The 22,765-nt window shown below is 40.7% G+C and overlaps 1 non-coding gene across 1 annotated transcript; it reads right to left on the bottom strand.

Moving 5' to 3' along the window:
• Positions 1–22,001: 22,001 nt before the first annotated feature.
• On the bottom strand, positions 22,002–22,075 carry TRNAI-AAU (transfer RNA isoleucine (anticodon AAU)). The gene has a single exon. It is a non-coding gene; the product is annotated as a tRNA-Ile (tRNA).
• Positions 22,076–22,765: the final 690 nt, after the last annotated feature.

Below are 22,765 nucleotides of genomic sequence, written 5' to 3'. Positions count from 1 at the left end.
ACCTTTTATAAAGCACTTTGACAAGTACAGATGAAAAACAAGTGCTAAGTACTATTATTAATTTATTATTACCGTTCAATATTGCAGTAGGCTTTAACAAGCTAAAATACTAGAACCACCTTCCACAGGGAGGTTCCAAAAGATTCTGCTGCAGCTTGTGCGATGAGCCATTCCTGTGGAACGCTTTATTTTTAAGCATATATATGGGACTATCTGGGATTGTGTTGACCTCCTGCACTTGCATGTTTTCTTTGGCCTCACTGATACATTGACCTCTCCAGACAATATTCAGTCACTATGGGTAGGATCCATGAAAGTACTTAGGTTCCTAAATCCCAGACTTAAGCATCTAAGTCTCTGTTTTGGCTCCACTGTGATCCACAAATTTCCTGCTGACTGCTATAGGCACCTAAACTCACTTGGTGCCTAAGTTTTCAGGGTAAAAGCTCCCTTGGCACTTATGTTTCAGCTCCTTCTAAGCATCCAGACACTGATCTCCTGTTTAAGTCCCAGAGCAAACTAGGGAAAGACAGCCACTTAGCTACCTAATTCACATGTGGGGCCTGATCTGATAGGTGGCCTCTGAGCATGCGTACCAGATCAGGTCACATTCAAAATCTGGCTGGAGGAGGAGATGGTGCTGCTGCCCACCTTATAACTTTTAGTCCAGTGGTTAGAGCAGTCACCTGGTCAACCCAGCTTCAGTTTCCCCTATCCTTCCCCACCCCACCAGAAGGGGCAAAAGGAGACCCCTGTTCAAATCCTACCTTGTAGGAGAGTGCTCTAATCATTGAGCTATGTGGGATCCCCTCAGTCTTTCCTGTTAAAGGAGATCCACTGTGAATAAATTATGAAAGAGTGGTTGAAGCAGGGAGACTGGCCTCAGGGTCTCCCAACTCCCAGGTGCGTGCTGAACCATAGGACTAAAGAGGCATTTTCTTGCTTGCTCTACCGGTTCCACTATGGATGAATACTAAAATGGTATTGGCTGGGCGGGAAGTAGGGAATTGAACCTGGGTCTCCCACATCCCAGGTCAGTGCTCTAATCACTAGGCTAAAAAAAGTTATAAGGTGGGCTTTTCCTCCATGCAGAGCAAGATAGATGGCAAACCCATCCTCACATGAAACACATTGCCACCTGACTGCAGGCAGCTGGGTCCCATTCCTAAATAATGAAATGGAGATAGGCACCTAAGTCCAGGCTTCAAGGAGGCACCTATCTCTGATAGAGGAGCACGGGTTAGGAAACACTCCTCTTGTCAGTCTCGCTTCTGGGTTAGCTTAGGTGGCTCCCCACCTAGAATGCTAGCTTCTGTGGATCACATTCTTGGGCACCTATCTCTTAGCATTCATTGCGTAAGGAGCCCAGGTGCCTAACTTGGCTTTGTGGATCACAGTATTTTTTCCTTTGATTTTCTAGGTACTTAAAAAGTTAGGTGCCATGATGCTCAGCATTGCAACGCCTAAGTCCCTTTGTAGATCCCACCCTAAGTTGATGATAAACAGGTCTTAAGTGTCCTTGTCCCTGGATCTAAACTAAATCCTCCATGCATGACCATATTCCCTGTGTCTGGCCTGTAGGCAAAGAGTGCCAATGGGCCTCAGGCTTCATTTGATCAAAATATGGCCTATTATGGCAAGACAGACCTGACCCAAAGACCCCAAATCTTGACAAGAATAAGTGGAAGAGTCAATGTCCCAATTACTCCAATGTAGCCAAGAATAAAATTAAATATATTTTGAATATAGAGGTGAAATATAAGTATTAATTAATGTTGTAACACAGGCCTCAGGCCCGTAACAGACATGTCAAGTCTCACTCACTGGACATGAGATTCACCTATTAGCATGCTATCTCACGCTCACACATATTCCTAACCTTATCTCACGCATTTTGATTAAATATATAAAGATTTAAACTATTTTTGCTCAGGTGTTTCAAGAGACAACACTTGTAATGACATCCGGGTCCTCAGGATTAGACCTTGGAAAGCCACTCTGGTGACCATGGAGACTACAGGCCTGCATTCTATATGCATGTGAGAGGAGAGAGGAAATTACGCAAGAGGTTTATTGTGTGTGTGAGTACTTGACAGTCAAAAAAATATGAGTTCGCCCCAAAAATGAGCAGGACTTGATCAAAAGTTTGCAGGTTCTTCAAAATACAGTTCAAAATTTGAACCACACTGGGCAAATGTATGGCCTTGTCCCAGTAACAGGCAAGACTTCTTTTTTAAAATGTATGCTGTGTCGGCGGGAAATGTCCTGTGGCCATCAAGGAGAAAAAGATGTAACTCGTCATTTGGAAAGTGAAATACGCTGAACAAATAGCAGAGCAGTGTCTTCACAGCACAAATTCCTTTTGTACCTGTGGCGAATCCCCTCATTGATAAAGTAAGTCACATATGTTTAATAATTATGATTACTGTTATTATTAATTATCATTAATTTTGATTATTCTTATTATTTATTTATTTGTTTATTATTAGTCCTCTTCAGGGCACTTGGGTTCCCAAGCAGTAATTTGTTTGCTGACATTTTTTTCTTTGGTAGTGAAGTAATTTATTCCTTGTACTTTGTCAGAAACTCTGTTTGCAATGTGCTTTCAGAGTCTTCAGTCTTGTTTGAAAGAATAAGACACAATTAGACTAACCCTTGGACTAGATAGGACACTGTCCTCTATTACCCAAGAAAAGCTGGAAAATCCTGAACCATATTTCAAGTTTGAAGAATTTAGAAAGAATTTATAAAAACAGCAAAGGGGGCCAGATGGTAATATAACAAAGCACGTGAATAAAATATGAAACTAGATATTAAATGTTAAAAGAAATGTGGAATCTCAATCCTTTATCTATAGTTTGTTAGTTTCAAATTAATTAAATTCAATTAAATTACTTTATTTATTTTTACATTCATTTCAAGTACTGTTTGGTTGTGTTTTATTTTAATGATTTAATTTTAATTAATTTATTTTGCATTTATTTATTTTGGAATCTAATTACTTTATTTTAGTTTGCTGCAATTGTAATATGATCAATAATATACAAACCAAATAACATTTGTACTGTAAAGTGTTTTTCAAATGGATGATCACTATGACAAGGTGATATGCAAAATAAACATATTGTTGTCTTGATAAAACGGTTTTCTTTTTTGTTAGGTTTTTATAAAATATTTCTCTTGTTCTGTCCACTGGCTATGTGCCTAAATCAGGTTATTAACTCTGGCCCTCAAGATCTCCAACCATTCAAGATCTAACCAGCAAATAGTTGTTTTTATTAAAATTCACTGGTTTGCACTGCATATACAATTCTCACATGCCCTAGACTTTAGTATGAATTAGGACATTTAGGTGTTTCATAGGCAATATTAAGCTGTGTACATTTTAAAATAAACTATTTTATTTTATTACTGTATATTGGATTAAAAACCTAGACTATTGGATGAGGCCAAGGATGAAAAATGAGAGTCCCAGACTTAAGCAATGACCTAACACACCGCCTGGAAAATCTCACTCTTTGGCCTTGAATTTTAATTTCTGGGGCCACACATCTCACTCTTAAGGACAGCTAACCCTTGGCATCTCTGCTGTAAAATATTCATAGCCATACTTAATCCTGAAACAGGGTGGCATGATTAGTTGACCAAAAGATAACCTGTATTAGTAATGTGTAAGATTGCAGTGAAAGATGTGTCAAGTGCTGATGTTCTGGAAACTATGCAACAATAGACTGGAAAATATGCTGCGATGTGCCAGTTACTACCACAGGATGCTTTATAGTAATATTTTGGAGGATTCCCTAATAACCTCAAGTTGCTATGGTAACTCAAGAGAGTAGATGTTAATGAGAATAAGGGGAACTAAGGAGATAGTCAATGAGAGATGAGGCACCCCTACATTGGTGGGGTGTGGAAGTAGGAATAAGAAAAAAGGGCTTGGAACTCCTATGCATATGTTTGAGCCTGAGTAGGCATCAATGTAACCCAGGATAAAAAGGTGTGGCCCAGCCTGTGTGCTGGTGAAGTGGGGAAAGGAAACACATGGGGAGACACTAGTGTGACAACCATGGGTGACTATGATAACAATGAATATGATGAGGAGGAAGATAATGACTGACACTCCAGGGTCCCCCAGCAGATGTGAGAAATGCCAGGAATTGGATTGTACTTCAGTGTTTGTGAGATTGTTTATCTGCTTAGTGGATTTGTTAATGAAGAGACTTGTGATAAATTGCAATTGCTTCTCGTGTGCTTCTAGGGTCTATGATTCTAATGATACTGATAATATTCTTGATGCTGTAGCCCTCAGGAGACCAAACCTTTATTGACCAGTGCAGTTTAAGTGACTGATTGATTGATTAATCAGTATTAATTAATCACCAATCCATCAATAAGGCTACACCAAAAAGAGATGATAAACTGAAAAAGAGAAAGGAAACAGTAAAAAGCAGAATAAGCAACAGCAGCAAGAAACACAGAGAAAAAAATTGATTGGTTAACATTTTTCCCATAATACCTTTTTACTTACAACAAAACCCTGAAAAAAATGACAAAGTTTGCCACACTAAAGCATTAGTTATTTCAACACTCACTCTCTTCTCTGATGTCTTATTTATCTTGTGTGTTTCATGAAACACATGCTGGGTATCAGTAGGAGAGAATTCCATGTTTCTAAAACTAAACGGGCTCTTTATTAAGATAATTATATTATGCTGAGATGTACTGGTAACAACTTAGGTCACAAACTTCTTTGAAAAGGAGTACTTGTGGCACCTTAGAGACTAACCAATTTATTTGAGCATGAGCTTTCGTGAGCTACAGCTCACTTCATCAGATGTGTACCGTGGAAACTGCAGCAGACTTTATATACACACAGAGAATATGAAACAATACCTCCTCCCACCCCACTTGGACAGTGGGGTGGGAGGAGGTATTGTTTCATATTCTCTGTGTGTATATAAAGTCTGCTGCAGTTTCCACGGTACACATCTGATGAAGTGAGCTGTAGCTCACGAAAGCTCATGCTCAAATAAATTGGTTAGTCTCTAAGGTGCCACAAGTACTCCTTTTCTTTTTGCAAATACAGACTAACACGGCTGTTCCTCTGAAACTTCTTTGAGATTGGGTGTGAATGCACCTTTCAGTTAACATAATTGGCCGTATGAGTTAATCAGAAGCCCCCAATTTACATCAAAAGGCAGTTGTGAACTTTTGCTGAGTGTTGTGTGTTGCTTTGGGGTCTGTTAGCTAAAGGGATTTAGAGTTGTAAACTAAGAAACTGCTTCTTTTGTTCTTGGTTCTTCCTCAGTTAAAAGAAACAGGATGTTCTACATTCCTTGTAAATAAGATTGCATCAAAGAAAATATCAGACTCCATCAATTGCTGTTTTCAACTGGAATGTCACCAGGGCCCCAAACTTTGACTAGCCATTCAGGTTAAAAAGGAACAACAACTGTTTACACAGATACTGCATCTGCAGCTAGCATTGCAGCCAAGTGCACATAGAACTGGCTTCCTGGGGTCATTTCCTAACTCTTCCCTCCTGAAACCTGTTCTCCTACCTTCAAGTTCCATCAGATTGCTACATTATGGTCCTGTCTCTTACTTTTGCTTTTCTTGTATTTATGGGGGGGTTGTTCATCTTCCCCAATGAAAAACAATTCTTCCTCCTTCACTTGCCTAAAAATCATCCCTGTACCCCAGTTAGGACTCACTCCTTTTCCTACCCTCCCCTCAGCAACATCTAGCAGTCATTCTGATTTCCCCTTCCCTTTCTAGTCTCTGCTCAGAGTCCTTCTTTCTCTTCTTAATACTCTCTGCTCTACCCAGGTTAGCGTGACCCTCCTTGTCTCCTACTTCCCCTTTTCACATTCATGTCAAAATGCCCTTCGCATCTATTCCCAGTTCTTCCACCAACTTGCTGCATGACCTTGGGTAAATTCCTTCATCTCCCTCTGATTCTGTTTCCCTCCCTTTGTCTGTTTAGATTGCAGACTCTTTATGGCAGGGACTGTCTCTCATTATGCGTTTGTACAGTGCCTAGCACAATGGGGCCCTGATCTCAGTTGTAACCTCTAGATGCTGTTGTAATACAAATCAGGGTGGACTTTTCTCCCTCCCACTTAATAAAGTTTGAATACTGGTCTGTAAAGCATAAACAGATATAGGGACACAGGAACATGCCACTTTCTCCATCTTGCCATGAGTGCTCTTCTTAAAATTAAAACAAGAAAAACAGATCAAGACTACTTGCAATTAATACTTTCAGTATTTGTGCAGCATTGTGAATGAAATCCTGGCTGGTATGTACCTGAATATTCCTTTATATTTTCTTGGTGCTCTGCAAGAAAGTTTAAATCACTGCATTCTTTTTTTTTTTAATCTTCTCTGAATACAAAGATTTTTAGTTTTAAAAATTCATGAATTCTGTCAAAACTATAGGGACAGATCTTCAGCTGGACTAAACCAACATAGCCCCATTGTCATCAATAGAGCAATGCTGAAATGCACCACCCAAGGAGCTGGTCTCCATTGTGTCTTGTTATGTTTAGGGGGAAAGCTTAAAAATGCAGATTACCTTCCCTGTCATCCTTCAAATGAAATTTAACTCTTATATAGCCTTGGTATTATTATTAGTTGAAAGGTGACCTCAAATGACACTAAGTATTATACATGAATATGCAAGGTACTTAAGGGCAAACTCAGATTTTTCCTCACTCCTTGCTCAGGTAAGCTCCTAGTGATGTTTGCCTAAGACCAAGGACTTGATTGTAGCTATCCTCTGCACAAGTGTACAGGAAAGTGTACAAGGAAATATTCCCATCCCCATCCCATTTATGGTCTGTGTAAGAACCAGTTGCAATGTGGCTAGGGAGCACGGACCATGGAGGCACTGAAAGAGACCAGAGAGGGACTGGGCGAAGTCACTGATTCCCTGTTCAGGAGAAATAGGTAGGCATGGAGGAGAACACATGATGTCCCTTCTCCACAGGTAGCAGAGCTACTGCCCCAGGAGCTCCAACAAGCAATTCTAGCTGAGCTGGCCAGAATTCCTCTTGGGGAGTAGGGTTGCAGTAAAGCCCCTCTACAGCCCCTCCAGCTTGCAAAAGGCGGACACTGTCCATGTTTTCCAGCACAGTAGGATTTCACATGCTAAATAACCTCTCTCTTTATTTAAGAGGCAGATACAAAGAAGAGATGACTCCCAAAGTGGTAATAAATGTAGGACAGGATTTTTTTACATATGTGCTTAAGTAAATGAACAGAATGAGAAAATTACTGCTGCTGCTGTTTAAATTTCTGAAATGTATAGGATGAAGAATGTTTAAAAACAACTTCCCTGTGATCAGGTATGGTCTTAAGAGTTATCTTAGCGTTCAGTTACAGAGGTTATTACAGGTTAATAATTCTTCCATTTATCCATGCCAGTATGAACACTCTGCTCCACTCTGCTTTCAGGAAGCCAGTACAAGAGGCTGCCTCTTACTCATTATGACTTAACCAGCCAAGAAGAGAGTTATTTCTGTCATGCAGGAGAGTACAGACGCCGATAATGCCATACATTTGGAAAGAAAATAGATGTTTATGGCTCCTAAACACTGTGTGGATTCCCCAGACCTGTAGGCAAAAAGCTTATGGCTTTACAGTCAAAACAGAATCTTTAGTAAAGTATAGAGACCACACTAAGATGCCTTCATTTTTCTTTCTTCCCAGTTTCCTGGCAGCAGTATGTTAAAAAGGACTGTTTCCTTCTTGTACAGCTGATTCCATCCTGATAGATTTACCTTATTGCAATTACACCAGGCTTTCCGGCAGCTCCTAGTGACTTGGGGCCTCGTCGACCAAGGTGTTGCACAACGTCAACTCCTACTGACTCTACTGAGAGTTGGCAAGATAATATTTTCAGTATTATACCCAGCCTTTCCTTAATACAATCTAATGCCTGGCTTGCTTTTTAGACCACAGCAGTATATCGATTACAAGTTTTTATTGAATTATTCACAATAACACTTCACTAAGGGCCCTAACTGGAGCCTTTATTAGCAGTTTCCGTGGAGATGCCACATTGAAGAAGCACAGAACTTGTCATGTCCAGGAAGGCAGAATGGTGTAGTCAGTGGATAGAGAATTGGACTGTCAGTCAGTCACCCTGGGTTCTATTTCTCATTCTGCCATTAAACCTGTGGTATGACCTTAGAAAGTTATTTTACAGTTCTGTGCTATTGTTTCACCTTTCATCCCTTGTCTGTCTGGTCTATTTAGATTATGAGCTTTTCAGGGTAGTGACTATCTCTTAGTAGGTGTTTGTACAGCCCTAGTACAATGGGATCCCAATCTCAGTTGGGACCTCCTAGGTACTGCTGCACGCCAAACAATTAATAATAACAATGCAAATATATGATCTCTCCAAATTGCTATTGATGCATATTGGTGGAGTAGTTTTAGGAAGCTTGCACTACTTCCTATACTGTGCCTGTTTAGGGGACAGAAAACTCATTTTAGCTTAACTAAGCATGAGCTCCACAAAGTTATCTTCATACATTAATAGTCCAAAGTAAAGAACTAGCTCAATTGTGTATACCGGTGCTTTGCAAATACTGTAAGAACAGCCCAAAAAACAGATAGACCCCAATCCACAAAGGTGTTTAGACTCCAAACTTCCACTGAAATAAATGGTAATTAGTGCCTAAATACCTTTGTGAAACTGGGCCATCATTCCCATCTTCCAGCCCATTTCTTTCTAGTACTCTATGCCTTTAATTAAGCCACCTGGGATCACTAGAAATCCAAGAAATAAATTTCCTTTATACTCAGATATCTTCATATTTATATTATAAGCCTATTTTGTATTCCCAAGTACATCTAATCCCAATATTGTTTTTATAGGAAAACATATAAAAGTCGCTTGCATTTTTACAATCAGAAAAATGCAAAAGAAAAGAGTCAGAGGAACATGAAAACTGACAAAAGCAAGAAGCACAGAAACATACCTTGCAAGATCTCCCAGAATCAACCAACCATCTCTCCTGGCTGTTTACAAAGGCAAACAAGATGAAAATCTTGCAGGCTCACGCACAGCGAAATCACACGTTCCCAGGTTCTTTAGGAAAAAAAGACAAAACAATGGCCAATAGTTAGTTTGGATATGTTCTATTCTATTCAGGTTCTTTAATACATAACCCTAACAAGTAACTTCAGTTGCTAATGACACTGAAGAAAATGCTAGATCTATGTTTTTTTACTTTTAAAAGGGTGCTAGTCCAAACTATTCTGAAGCAGCAGTTGTAATTGGGTGACGCCAGACTCCCAAATGCAGGGCTGGAGCCTTTCCCAAGCTTTTCACTTTGTGCTTGAAGTGTCCACATTCTAAGTGTCCCAGTTAAGCATAGATGACATGATGGAGTAAAGAAAGATAAGTGGTCTCTGAGAAAATGGGACCTGAGCCAATTTAACATCTTCCAAGACGTTATGGCAGGTGCCACCAGGTAGCAATTTTTCATTTAGTCTTCCGAGTTCTTATACTTAGAATGCAAGCAAATGTTCAGTCTTGGCAAGACATGCTGTGTTGTTCTTCGTTTGGGCTATTCAAAGTACTCTGTACAGACAGGATCTGATTAGAGAGAGCTGTGCAAGCAGCAGGTGAGTTTGCTGTCTGCTATGGTGTGCGATTCGAGCCAGTTCTTGAGGCTGAGTTGCTTCCTGGGAATTGTGTAATGGTATAAGGCTGAGATTCCCAAAAGAAGGGATTGTGCTGCATGTTCTTTGCAGCCATCTCTCTTCCTAGAGCAGTGTATATATGTCAATTTTAAAAGTTGCCCTTGGAATATACCCAGACTCCACATTACTCCTTTCTCCTCCACTGCCGACCTGCAAGGCCCCAGACATCTGCTACCACTTGGGAGAGGGACAATAATAAGAATCAATATCTTGAACCCAGAATTCATTTGTCAGCTAGAAAAAGTACTGGTCTGATGTGTTTTTGCAGTTTGCTATACCTAAAAGACAATCTGCTATGCACTGCTGCAGTAGCTACAGTCGCTGGGCCATAGGACCAGCATGCTGCAATAGCTTGTTCTGTATTTAGCAAACAGATAAAACCATGTGGATACCAGAGAAGGATGGGTGCAGTTGTCTGGCCTGCCAGTAAAAGGTATGGCCAGTGCTGCTATGTGGGTGTCTAGCAGGAGTTGTGCAAATGTCTAAAATAGAAGGACCTTGAGACTGAATATACCTTGGCCATGGCAGGGTTAGACTTCTTCCCTGGAGGGTAAGGTCACAATTCCTGCCAGTTCCTTAAATTGTTCCTCCCGCCCCACACTGACTAACATAACCCCATGTGTCCCTGGGCTGAGACAGCCACTTTTCAACCAATATCCCATGGATTCAAGCTATGTCAAATAGAGAAACCACATTGTCCTCATCTGAGGAGCAGACACAGAGCTGGGTTTCATCCGCCTATTGGTGATGTAGAAACCCATAGCACTTGATGGTGATTTCATATCAATGTTGAATGAGAGCAGCAGCAGGGTACTGCCACTGCTTCGGCTCCCCGGGTGGACTATTGCAGTAAATAGAGAGATTTGTGGCCCCACTACAAGCAGAAAGGTAGGAATTAAGATTCCTCTCTATAATCCATAGTAGCGGTGTGATGTCTTTGGCTTCCAGCAGCAAGACTGTGACATTCACAAGATCAATCGTCAAGAGCTATTATAATATGTTGAGAAACGTTGTTTCATTGAAAAGTGACCCTGTGACAAGTAGGACTGAAATATAATACTAAACCTCTGCATGTTAATATTGCCAGAGGTGCACATGGGAAACCACAGGTCCTGATTGCGTTGGGGGACCTGAGGAAGTGAAATTAAGGTCAAAGGTTTCCGTTAATTTTGTGTGACCAGTTTGAGATGCCTAGCATTACATAATACTTCATATGTTCAGAGTACAGCTCCCATTGGCTTCATAAGTACAAAAGAACGGCCATACTGGGTCAGACTAAAGGTCCATCTAGCCCAGTATTCTGTCTTCCTGTCAAAGTGGCCAATGCCAGGTGCCCCAGAGGGAATGAACAGTACAGGTAATCATCCATCCCATTGCCCATTCCCAGCTTCTGGCAAACAGAGGCTAGGGACACCATCCCTGTCCATCATGGCTAATAGCCATTGTTGGACCTAAAGTCCATGAACTTATCTAGTTCTTTTTTTGAACCATGTTATAGTCTTGGCCTTCACAACATCCTCTGGCAAGAAGTTCCACAGGTTCACTGTGCGTTGTGTGGAAAAAATACTTCCTTTTGTTTGTTTTAAATCTGCTTACTATTAATTTCATTTGGTGCCCCCTAGTTCTTGTGTTATGACAAGGAGTAAATAACACTTCCTTATTTACTTTTTTCACACCAGTCATAATTTTATTAACCTCTATCATATCCCCCCTTAGTCATTTCTTCTCCAAGCTGAAAAATCCCAGTCTTATTAATCTCTCCTCATATGGCATTAATTCCATACCCCCTAATAATTTTTGTTGCCCTTTTCTGAACCTTTTCCAATTCCAATATATCTTTTTTGAGATGGGGTGACCACATCTTCAGACAGTATTCAAGATATGAGCGTACCGTGGATTTATATAGAGGCAATATGATATTTTCTGTGTTATTATCTGTCCCTTTCTTAATGATTCCCAACATTCTGTTTTCTGAAAACATCCACTCAATGTGCAGCGGCAGTCAAAAAAGCGAACTATCCACAATGACACCAAGATCTTTTTTTTAAGTGATAACAGCTAATTTAGACCCCATCAGTTTATATGTATAGTTGGGATTACATTTTCCAATGTGCATTACTTTGTATTTATCAACATTGAATTTCATCGGCCATTTTGTTGCCCAGTCATCAAGTTTTGAAAGATCCTTTTGTAGCTCTTTGCAGTCTGCTTTGGACTTAACTATCTTGAGTAGTTTTGTATCATCTGCAAATTTTCCCACCTCACTGTTCACCCCTTTTACCAGATCATTTATGAATATGTTGAATAGGGCTGGGCCCAGTACAGACCCCTGGGGGCACCACTATTTACCTCTCTCCAATTCTGAAAACTGACCATTTATTCCTACCCTTTGTTTCCTCTCTTTTATCTTTTCCAGTTACCGGGCCATATGAGGATCTTCCCTGTTATCCCGTGACAGCTTTCCTTGCTTAAGAGCCTCTGGTGATGGACCTTGTCAAAGGCTTTCTGAAAATCGAAGTACACTATATCCACTGGATCCCCCTTGTCCACATGCTTGTTGATGCCCTCAAAGAATTCTAGTAGATTGGTGAGGCATGATTTCCCTTTAACAAAAACTATGTTGACTCTTCCCCAACAAATTATGTTCATCTATATGTCTGACTCAGTTGGAGTTGTGAGTGCTCAAACCTCCTGAAAATCAGACTGCAGGAAATCTTGAGTGAAGCATTCAGAAAATGAGGAACACACAATTAGTGACCACCTGTGAAAAGTTTGGTGACTTACCCAGTGTCACATAGGAACACTGTGACAGAGGGCAGGAATAGAATCTGATTCCTCCCTAAGGCTCTGAAGCATAAGCATCCAGCTGCTTTTACAGTATTTACCTTTTTGCTTTATTTGCCGGTGGAGAGTAGAAAACCAACAATTAGATGCAACATGCATCATTCGGACATTTATAATTATCAATCTTCATTTAGCATCAATTCCTGCCTAATGAGATTCCCATTAATATTTTGTGAATTAAGCTGATGTTTAATTTAACCCTTTGAGGTTCATCTGATAATGGATATACCTATACTCACTGCTATACATTGCCATTAATTGTCAATGGGAGCTGATGTGTGACCAACTCTTTAGGAAATCAGACCATTTATTCAGGTGCATAAGTATGGACGTAGGAGTATAATTTGAGACACACTTTTTTGAAGGTTTTGCCCCTAGTATAAGCTTAAAGAAATGAAAAAATGCATATGAATGTCCATTGAGCAGCAAGTCTGCCTATTGTGTTGGTGGAAAAACTGAAAAACAAATGACTTAGACCTAGATCACAGTATTTCAAAAAGGATCAAGCATGCAATAGACCAATGTCTGCATGTAATATTTTTAAGCAATATTATTGCAGGAAGGCTGCAGGAGGTAAAATTTAAAAAGTTAAGTCCTGTTAATGTAAAATCATAATATATCTGCCCACTTGTCCAGCGGTCTATGAAAGCTCTGGCTATGCACCTTTGGTACTATATGCAAATGATACATAAAATTAACTATTATTTGTAAAAGCTTTGAATTTCTCTCTCTTCTTTTATCTATTTGTTTATTTATTTATATATTACTTCTCTCCCATTATGTGTGTTTTCAAATAGGATTCCCTGGTTACCCTCTTCCACAGGTAAAAACCTCTAAAATTGGAAATTAATGATGCGTATCATGAACAATAGTTTTGATGGAACAAGAGGAAACAGCAAGTCACTCATTGAGTGTAACACTACACAAGAAGGCTACAGAATTGAAAGGCATCCCAAGACCCAACAGCCTTCTTTGACATATGTACACTAAGGGAGAAATGAGAGCATAGCACTCAGACTGCTGACGAAGTTGATGTTTTTAAGGATCTCTAGCACTGTACAATAAAGAGTAGGTTAAGGGGGTCAAATTGCAAACATTAATGCCGTTTTTATGCCAGTTCATAGTGGGGGGGGGGGTAACCCTGAACATTTGGATTTTTTGTGAAGTTTTGGGAGATCAATTTTTTTCCCTTGCAAGGTAGAGGGAAGAGACATAAAAATCGTATGTGAAAATTTCAACAAGGAAGAGTAGTGTGAATTTTTAAAGAAGAAGAGGATGTTCCTCCCCCAAAATTGTCTAGTTTAGCATGTTAAAAATGGGGTGGAACCAGTAGGGGCTGGTTTTGCATTTACCTCCACATGCAGGGTGAAATTCACACAACAGAAGGCCTATGCACAATGCCAAAGTCCCATTTAAACCCTCAAATAAAACCCTCACATTTAATTAAATGTGAATCAGCTTCAGTGGTGCTCTTGCTGACCCTTTCAATTGGAGAGAACTTCATCTTTGTATTCCACTTTACAAATGCAGATTGCCTAGACTTCATAGTGACTCACCTTTATCACCACTTTATACAGGGGAAATTGGCTAGGTTGAATATCTTGGTGAACATCACACAGCAAGTGTCAGAACCACAATTAGAACACAAATTTCAATGCTAGTCCCAAATCTAATATAATAGACCACAGTGCTCCCCACCCCCAAACTATTTAACTTTTCTGAACTTTGATTTCCTCTTCTGTGAAACTGAGTCAATAATATTTCCCAAGAAGTGAAATCTGAACATACACATAAATGTAAGATGTCTGCAGTCACAGATTGGATAATTAAATATTGTTTATGAATTTAAAAACTGAGTCTCAGAAATGCCCCCACCCCCACCAAAAGAAGCATCAGCTGGCTTTGGTTTTACAGGAAACGTGAACTTGAAAACAGGCTGATTTTGTCAAGGAAAAGAGCCACTTTAATCATGAATATTTCACCAAACTATACCATAGTGCAATCATTTCTCAGCTGGAAATGATTCAGAAGTTAGTAATTTGTAATGTCAGCGAAGAGCTATATTTAATACACTGCATGTTTTATCAGATCCAGGTATTACACATATCCTTCTTCTGCCTGTCAGAACGGTTTCCCTGATAAATATCACTGTAGAATTTTTCTGATTTTGATTTTAAAATAATTTCCTTTTTCCAGCTTAGACATTTATATTTTGATTACTGTACGAGACCAGTACCAGAAGCTTTTAAAGTGAGAACAATTTGCTTTTTAAAAACGGTCACTTTGACGAGCATTTTCTCTGTACTCAACATTGTATTAGAGACATCTGACAAAGAAGTATATCCAAGCCAGTGATGGTTACTGATGGAGATGTTCATTTCTGGTTAAGACCATTGACTGGAACTCAACAATATTTTATTCCTGGCTGTGTCACAGTCTTCTTATCTGACTCTGAACAGGTCCCCTAGGCTAAGGGTTCTAAAGGGTTAGTGTCTCAACATTCTTTGATTTTTCATTGTGTTATTCATCCCCCTCTCTGCTTGATCCACAGTGGATATGGATTTGTTACATCTTTCTGCCTGAGAGGGGTTCTTTAGCTCAAACTACAGTAAATGTACTCTTTTAGCTCTGGATGTCCCCACTTCAATCCCTGGTGTGTCTCTGCCATCACACCACTGTTCCTATCTGTGAAATGGGGATAACAATTCTCCGCCTAGCAGAGATGTTGCAAGGAAAATGTCAGGGTTTGTGAGGTGCTCAGATACTACAGTGAAGAGGGCCATATAAGTACCTGGAAAGATATAATTGTTCTTCAGTTAACCACATCTTGGAGCTTCAGAAGGAAAAATATTTCTTAAAAAACCCAGCAAGAAAACCAACAAAAAATTGATTTTGTTTATAATCAGGCCACAACAGGAGGAATAGTCATGATATGAGTAGCATTGACAGTGCTTATCATTTGGGCTCTTATTATATAGGCACTTACCTAGCCCCACCAACACATCATCCCACATGCTTGGGAGGCACTCCTTGTAAACAGCCATACAGCTACCTCATTATTAGGGTCTTACCAAATTCATGGCTGTGAAAAATGGGTCATGGACTGTGAAATAAGCCCTCCCCTGTGAAATCTTGCTGGGGGGAAGGGGAACGGTATGGCTGGGCGCTCCCCAGCCAGGGGCTCCTACCATTCCCCAGGCTCCAGCTGCTGGTCCTTGGGCTGGGGCGGGACGGGACTTACTATTCCCCTGCACAGCTGCTCTTGGTGGGAAATCAGACCCACCTCCGGGTACCTCCTGCGGCTGCAGGAAACCCAGCTCTGAAGGCAGCACAGAAGTGAGGGTGGCAATCCCACAACCTCCCCTATGACAGCTTTGTGACTGCCTCACAGCCCCCTTTTGGGTCTGGACTCCTTCGGTTATACAACTCCCTGAAATTTCAGATGCAAACATCTGAAAACATGAAATTGACTAATTTTCAAATCCTATGGCCATGAAATTGACCAGAAAGGACCTTGAATTTGGTAGGGCCCTACTCATTGTCCATCTCCAACTCCCTCTTCAAAACTCTCCTTTGCCATGACACCTACAAGGAACCTGACAACAGTTAGGCTCTTTGTGTGCAGAGAGCCATCATGCTGACCAATATTGTCTCTGTATTTCCTTACCTGTCTGTATCCATCTTTTGTCTTATACTTAGATTGTAAGTTCCTTGGGGGGCAGGGACCCTATTTTTGTTCAGTGCTTGTATAGCAACTAGTGTAACCCACACAGCTCCTGGGTGCGGTGTTCTGTTCCATCTAGTGGCGCCAAGACCACTTAGAGAGAGAGAGAAAATGAGTCTGCTCTAAAGCTAACGGCCAGTTGGCTTTTAGCTCATGCAGTAGAGGCTCGTGCACGAAGCTCCAGAAGCCCCAGGTTCAATCCTGCCTGCTGATGACCAGGATCTGTTGGTATTACATGAGCACAATGGGGGTCCTGGTCCCTGACTAGGGTTCCTAGGCACTACAGTAATACAAATAATAATAATCGGGTTGGACACGTGAAAGAGACAACAAAATGTAGTCTCGATCCCCTCAACTGGGGGCAGGGACAACAGAAGACACATTTAGAATAAGTGTGTGTGTGGTAAAACACTGCCACAAAGCCCATGGGATCCTGCCAGGGATTTCAGTGTCACAGCAGTGTGCTGCAATGGGTAGATACGAAGCACCCCTGTTCTCAAACCCTACACACTAATCTTTGTACAAAATATGCCTTCTGAGGTATCATTTGAAACCTAATAACTTACATGCTGTATGTATATTAAGAGTTATGAATATATGCTAGAATTATAACTAAAGTGTGTTTCAACCAGGCATGCCAGAGGGTATTGGTAAACAGGTCTGCTCAGGTCTTGACTACAAATGAAAAAGGGGTGACCAGAGACAATGGGATTGCAATTTACATGCACAGTGAACAAAACCATCAAAGCTTGCAAGGTGGTTGGGGATCAGCAAGTCTGGACCAGCCTGGCTCTCAGGCAAAGACAATGGAGGCACACTGGCATGCCAGATAAACAAAGCTAACAAGTGGGGAAAGAGCCAGTATGGCTACACCCTAGCAAGAGGAAATTTATCTGAGCTATATAGATGCGGGGCTCTGAGCCTCAAAAGATAAGCAATTGAATCAACTGAGTGCATGCAATATTAGTATATTATAGAAGAGGATCATGTAAGATCTTTTACGAATGCCTGAAACACACCGGTGATTATTATATAGCACTATATAAGGAATTATGGATATTCATTGATAGCTTGGCCAGACAGGAGGAAATGTCACAGCTATCGACCTGTCTTCAGTGTAAATTAATCATGGTAGACTCAGAAACAATGGAAGCTCTATTTACATTGAACTCTTACAGTGGGATGGGAAGCCCACAGGGAGGGAAGAACAACCCTGCCTCTTGAAACAAGTTCATTGCACTTTGGAAGATATACGGACAGAAGCCATTTTAGGCATCTATCAGTAGGCAGACACAAGGGAACAGAGCTCTTGCAAGCTGAGAAGGATGGGTTCATCAGCCAAGGGGGTAGTGTTGAGGTCTCTGTGCAATGAATATAGGTAATAAACCTGCTTAGGCAAAAAAATTTCACCTAAGAAGACAAGGGAAGCCATCACCTTGTGCTTCTGTGGAAGGTCCTGACCGAGGGAAAGTCAGACATCGCTGGGAAGCAAAACAACTGGTGAGAGAAACCATCTTGAACAAAGTCTGTGCCTTGCTAGATTTAGTTTGAGACTTTTAGAAGAATATTTGGTTTTGTTTTACTTGTAGCTCTTTCTATTTTCATTCCTCATAATTGAACTCACTTATTTCATTTTTACCATAAACCAAGTCAGTGCTGTGTTTAAAAGCTGTGCTGTGTTTTGTGTCTTTAGAGGATTTCTCTGAGTTGTCCAGGAGAGGGCTGGACATTACAGAGCACATGGCTTTGGCAAAGTTGGTGACTGGGAGTGTGTTGGGGTCACCCTGCTGGTTGCAACCAAGGCTGGTGGTTGTGGGGCTGTAGACAGGCTGCTGGGTCAGAGCTGACAAACCAGGGCTGTCCAGCACACAGACGCTCAGGGTGGGACCTGCCTGCTGGTAGGCTGGTTGTGAGTGGCCCATGTAGGGAGCTACAATAGCAGAGCATTGTGAGGCACCCAAGGTTATAGGGCAGATGGTGACACAACCCCTCACGTGGTCTGGACTGCACCCCACAACATGACAGTAGAGCGGAAGAGATATTTAAATTTATACAATATTTTAAACCTCCAACTCAAAAGAGAGAGTAGCAACAAAGACAGCACTGATGATTACACTACATTGCTAGAATGTAAACTAAAGAACACGAAATTATTTCTAAATGCAACATTCCAGAATTCCTTAGGGATCTTTACTGTTTCAAAAAAGGATGAAGGAGACTCTTCCTGGGGAAACAATGACATCTGCTGGCATTTAATGAACATAATTCAGTTTAATTCCTGTATGTTTGAAAGGAGGCACATTGTATTATGGCCCCAATGTTCCTTTGTAAGTGCCAATTACTGTGACAGCAATGCAATATAACCAAATAGCAGCTGTTTCTTGAAAAATATTCAAAAGAAAATTTGAAGGTCAGCTTCATAGAAAGAGATACAATATGCCTTAATTGAAATGAGACACAACTCACTGGAATTTATAGGAATTTCTCTTAATCTATATTTTCAGTTCTCTGAGCAAAAGACTAACTGTATCTATAGTCATTTTCTATCATTCCATCATCAGTACATTTAAAAAATATTTTTATATTTTAGCACATTCAAAAGAATTCTTCTTTTCTATTCTGTAACTGAAAACAAAAATAGATTGTAAACAATAACATGAGCCAGCCAATGGCTAGTATGAAGTGGAATTTATATTTACTGATCAGCACTTGTACTGACCATTGATTGTGTGCATCACTTTTTATTTTTCAAAAACCAAATCATGCTGGGGGTGCTCTACTGCTGGGGGTACCATATACAAAATGAGAAGTGAAACCAAGGTTTTTCTGAGTGCTTATGGAAATATACATGGCAGTTCTTGGAGGGGTAGCAATTTCTGTTGGGTATGCTATTCAGTTTCACTTTGTGTCCTGGACTGCTGTATAGTGTTGCTGGTCATTGATAAGATGTTGTGCATTTCACAGCAAAGGTTCCTTTATTTCAGAATTGAATGTAGTGATCTACTAACACGAATTGTGTATTCATTTTAGTTCATCCATCACTTTCAGATCCTTTGGAATGAAAGGCACTATATAAGTGGCCGGTATTATATTGTTATATGGGAACACCAACAGAGGTAAGAAACATTCTTCTGTGTTGGACTAGTCAAAATATTGTGCCTATTCTTCTCAGTTGAGGATGTAGCCACAATGACCATATTTTTAACACCTAGCTCTGTTTTTGGCCCCTTTATTTCTAACTACTGTTTAAATAAAAGAAAACCACTGGACATTCAGGAATCCCCACTTTTCTTCTCTGTAATTTGAACACTGACCATGGTTATGGGTGTGTCAGAGCTGCATAGGCATTTAAAACCAGTGGTGCAGCTGACTCTTGGGCAGAACATAGCTGCTGTTTAACAACCCATGGCAACATGAAACAGCTTTTTAGGACAGGAAGTTGATAATAGATTGTGAAGAATTTTAGGTTTTCACATGAATCCTCCAACCACTTGTAGAAGGTCATCAGCCTCATATTCTCCTGTTAGTGACTTAGCCCAGCGAAAATGTAAGTTGACAGTGAAATAGTAAAGACATCTAAAGGCAAAAGATATTATTTTCTATCTTCTCAGCAATTTGCCTGAAAATATTATGATGATTCAGGGAACAACTGTAGAAACAGTCAGTCCTCAGTAGACCTGCAGATGTTCAATAAAAAGCCAACCACCAGATGCTTAAAGTTAGCATAATTATATATTTATGTACAGTAGTGAGAAAACTTATAAAGCAAAGGACCAGCATCTACTACATCCTAATTAACGCTTTAAACATGGCATCACAGGTGGCTGAATCAGAACAATGCAAATGTTAAATACAAGCAAAAACTTAATTGTATTTTACTGAGCTGTGCATCTCTCTGCTTACTGTATAACCCACTTGTTCGAGGGCTTTCCCTTCATCCTCTCCCCTGGTTCTGGTCTCGCAGACAGAAAGCAGAAGACCAGAAGTCCGAAGAGCAGGCAATGCGATGTTTATTGGGGTTAGTTTCCAGCAAACATGTATACCATAACTCTGATGCGCAGAGCCTTGTCTCCCAGCATCTCATTCTCAGCTCTGAAGCCACAGAGCATTTATCCCATCTCCCACCTTCCCAGCTCTGATGCCACAGAGCCTTGCCTGTGTCCCCCTTCCCCATTCCCATTTCCCATCTCCTCCTTCTTAGCAGGCCCAAATAGACTTGCAATGCATGCCCTCAGTCCCACCCCTTACAACTTATGGTCACGTTCCAGTTTGGAAGGTGGTGAGACTAGGATCTTCGTCCCACCTCTTTTGTATCCCATGGGAGGGGCGAGGAGTGAGGCTATGCTCTGGACAGGGACAGGCACTTCTTTGGCCTTTTAGTGGTTTATACCTTTCCCCCAAACTCCCCTTGCCCCTCCCAACTGATTGCTTGACCTTGCCTTGAGAGAAGAGCCAGGCAGCCTTCCAGTGTATGCTCATATATTACATTCCCACCATACCCTGTAACACTTTGGTTCCATCTCTTATCTCTTTTCACCTCATCTGCTTGTGGGCAGATGTAAAACACAGTGTCTTTGTCCTTTGTATACACATATTAGTAAAAGATATGAGTGCCAAAAAGTCAAACCCAAAATTCTATCTCAGGCTGACAAACAGGCTTATATGCTAACACCACTCCAGAACTGCATCCATTGCTTTGTATTTGTCTGCTTCTTTGTTGCCTTGTCAGTTATTTAGATGTTGTGTAACTATATTAGTTAATGTGTGTGCGGTGTTTTGAATATATGACTCACAGTACAGTCACAAAGTATTACTGTTGCCCCTTTGCAACCTGAGCGGCTAGTCAAAGTTTGGGACCTTGAGCATGTTCCAGTTGGAAGTAGAAATTGATGGTGTTTGATATTTTCTTCGATGCAATATTTTTTATTTACAATGAATGTATAAAGTCCTGTGTTTCTGAACACAAAAGGAACCAAGAACAAAACAAATCAGTTTCTTAGCTTACAGACCCCAAGCCCTTTTAGCCAACACTAGACACAAAAGAATTCTCTCTAGCTTTTTCCAAAGTCAAACTGTGCTTATAGGCTCCTATTTGGCTTTCTTACCTCTTCCTCTCTCTCTGTTCTTGTCTGTTCTCAGTTTCTGTGTGAAATCTCTCCACACACACATATCTCTACCCAAAACAATATTCAGCTCCTGGGCAGGTTCACACACCCCTTTTGTCTTAGGTGGGGGCTCATACTTACAGTTATGTTAATTTAAGGGTGAGTCCACACCTATCAATTGCAATGGCATTTTAACTCAATCCACAACAAACTAACTCATAACACTGTTATTTCCTCAAAAAGAAAAGGAGTACTTGTGGCACCTTAGAGACTAACAAATTTATTTGAGCATAAGCTTTCGTGAGCTACAACTCACTTCATCAGATTTTCCACTCAATGCATCCGATGAAGTGAGCTGTAGCTCACGAAAGCTCATGCTCAAATAAATTGGTTAGTCTCTAAGGTGCCACAAGTCCTCCTTTTCTTTTTTGTGGATACAGACTAACACGGCTGCTACTCTGAAAACTGTTATTTCCATTAGGTTAAATCTTAATGACATAGCAAAAAGATAGTGTTTAAAGTCAAATAGTCTCACGTCAAGAACATAATCAGGATTCCAGTGCTTCACCACCCTCCAGACAGATGCCACCCTCTCCATCCAGCGCACAGAGTGGCCAGCATAGGGCTTGAAACTGTGACCTTGGCATTATTAGCGCCATGCCCTAACCAGCTGAGCTAGCTGGCCCACAAGGTATGGGTTCATGCTTGCCTGGCCTAGCCTGGGGATTGTGGCAATTACGTGCCGAGTATAGTAGAGAGGCAAATCCACTATTAGCGTTAGTGCAGTCTACTCAGCTTTCAAGCTCCACCATTGCAAATAAGGGCTTAGCCCCATCCACATTAGGAGTTGCACTAGCAGAGCTACAGTAGTGGCTATAATTGGGGTAAATCCTTCGTCTAAACAAAGCCTAGATTGTCAATTTTTGTAGGAAGGGACCTGCCTTTCTTGGATCTCTAAAGCACCATGTCCATGCATGATACCTTGTAAATAACAGTGGTAAAGTCAATAGTTTTGTCTGCATTAAACATCCATGTTCTTTCTACTGGCTTTTTAGCACATGTTGAATAAAAACAGGCAAAACTCCCACTGAAATCAAACAAGATTGAGTTGAGCAAGCGGTACGAGTTATACATGACTCATTTGGTAGACGTGGGTGTAACTTTCATGCTAAGTAGCAAGGAGGACGGGATTGTAGCAGGAATACAACCCTCATAAGATATGTTACAAATGTGCAAAACAGCACAGGTTGTGGGGGCTGCTTTATTTGACACCTTTTTACTCTTCCTGCTGGCTTGTTTTCTTGCTACACCCTACCATCCCATCAGCAAGATAGTTTCCCTGATATATTCCCCCTTGTGGGCATGGAATGTTCTC

This window comes from Caretta caretta, chromosome 1, assembly GCF_965140235.1.
Source record: "Caretta caretta isolate rCarCar2 chromosome 1, rCarCar1.hap1, whole genome shotgun sequence".
Lineage (NCBI taxonomy): Eukaryota > Metazoa > Chordata > Testudines > Cheloniidae > Caretta > Caretta caretta.
Note: the sequence above shows the minus strand (reverse complement) of the source record. Positions and strands in the feature narration are given on the sequence as shown.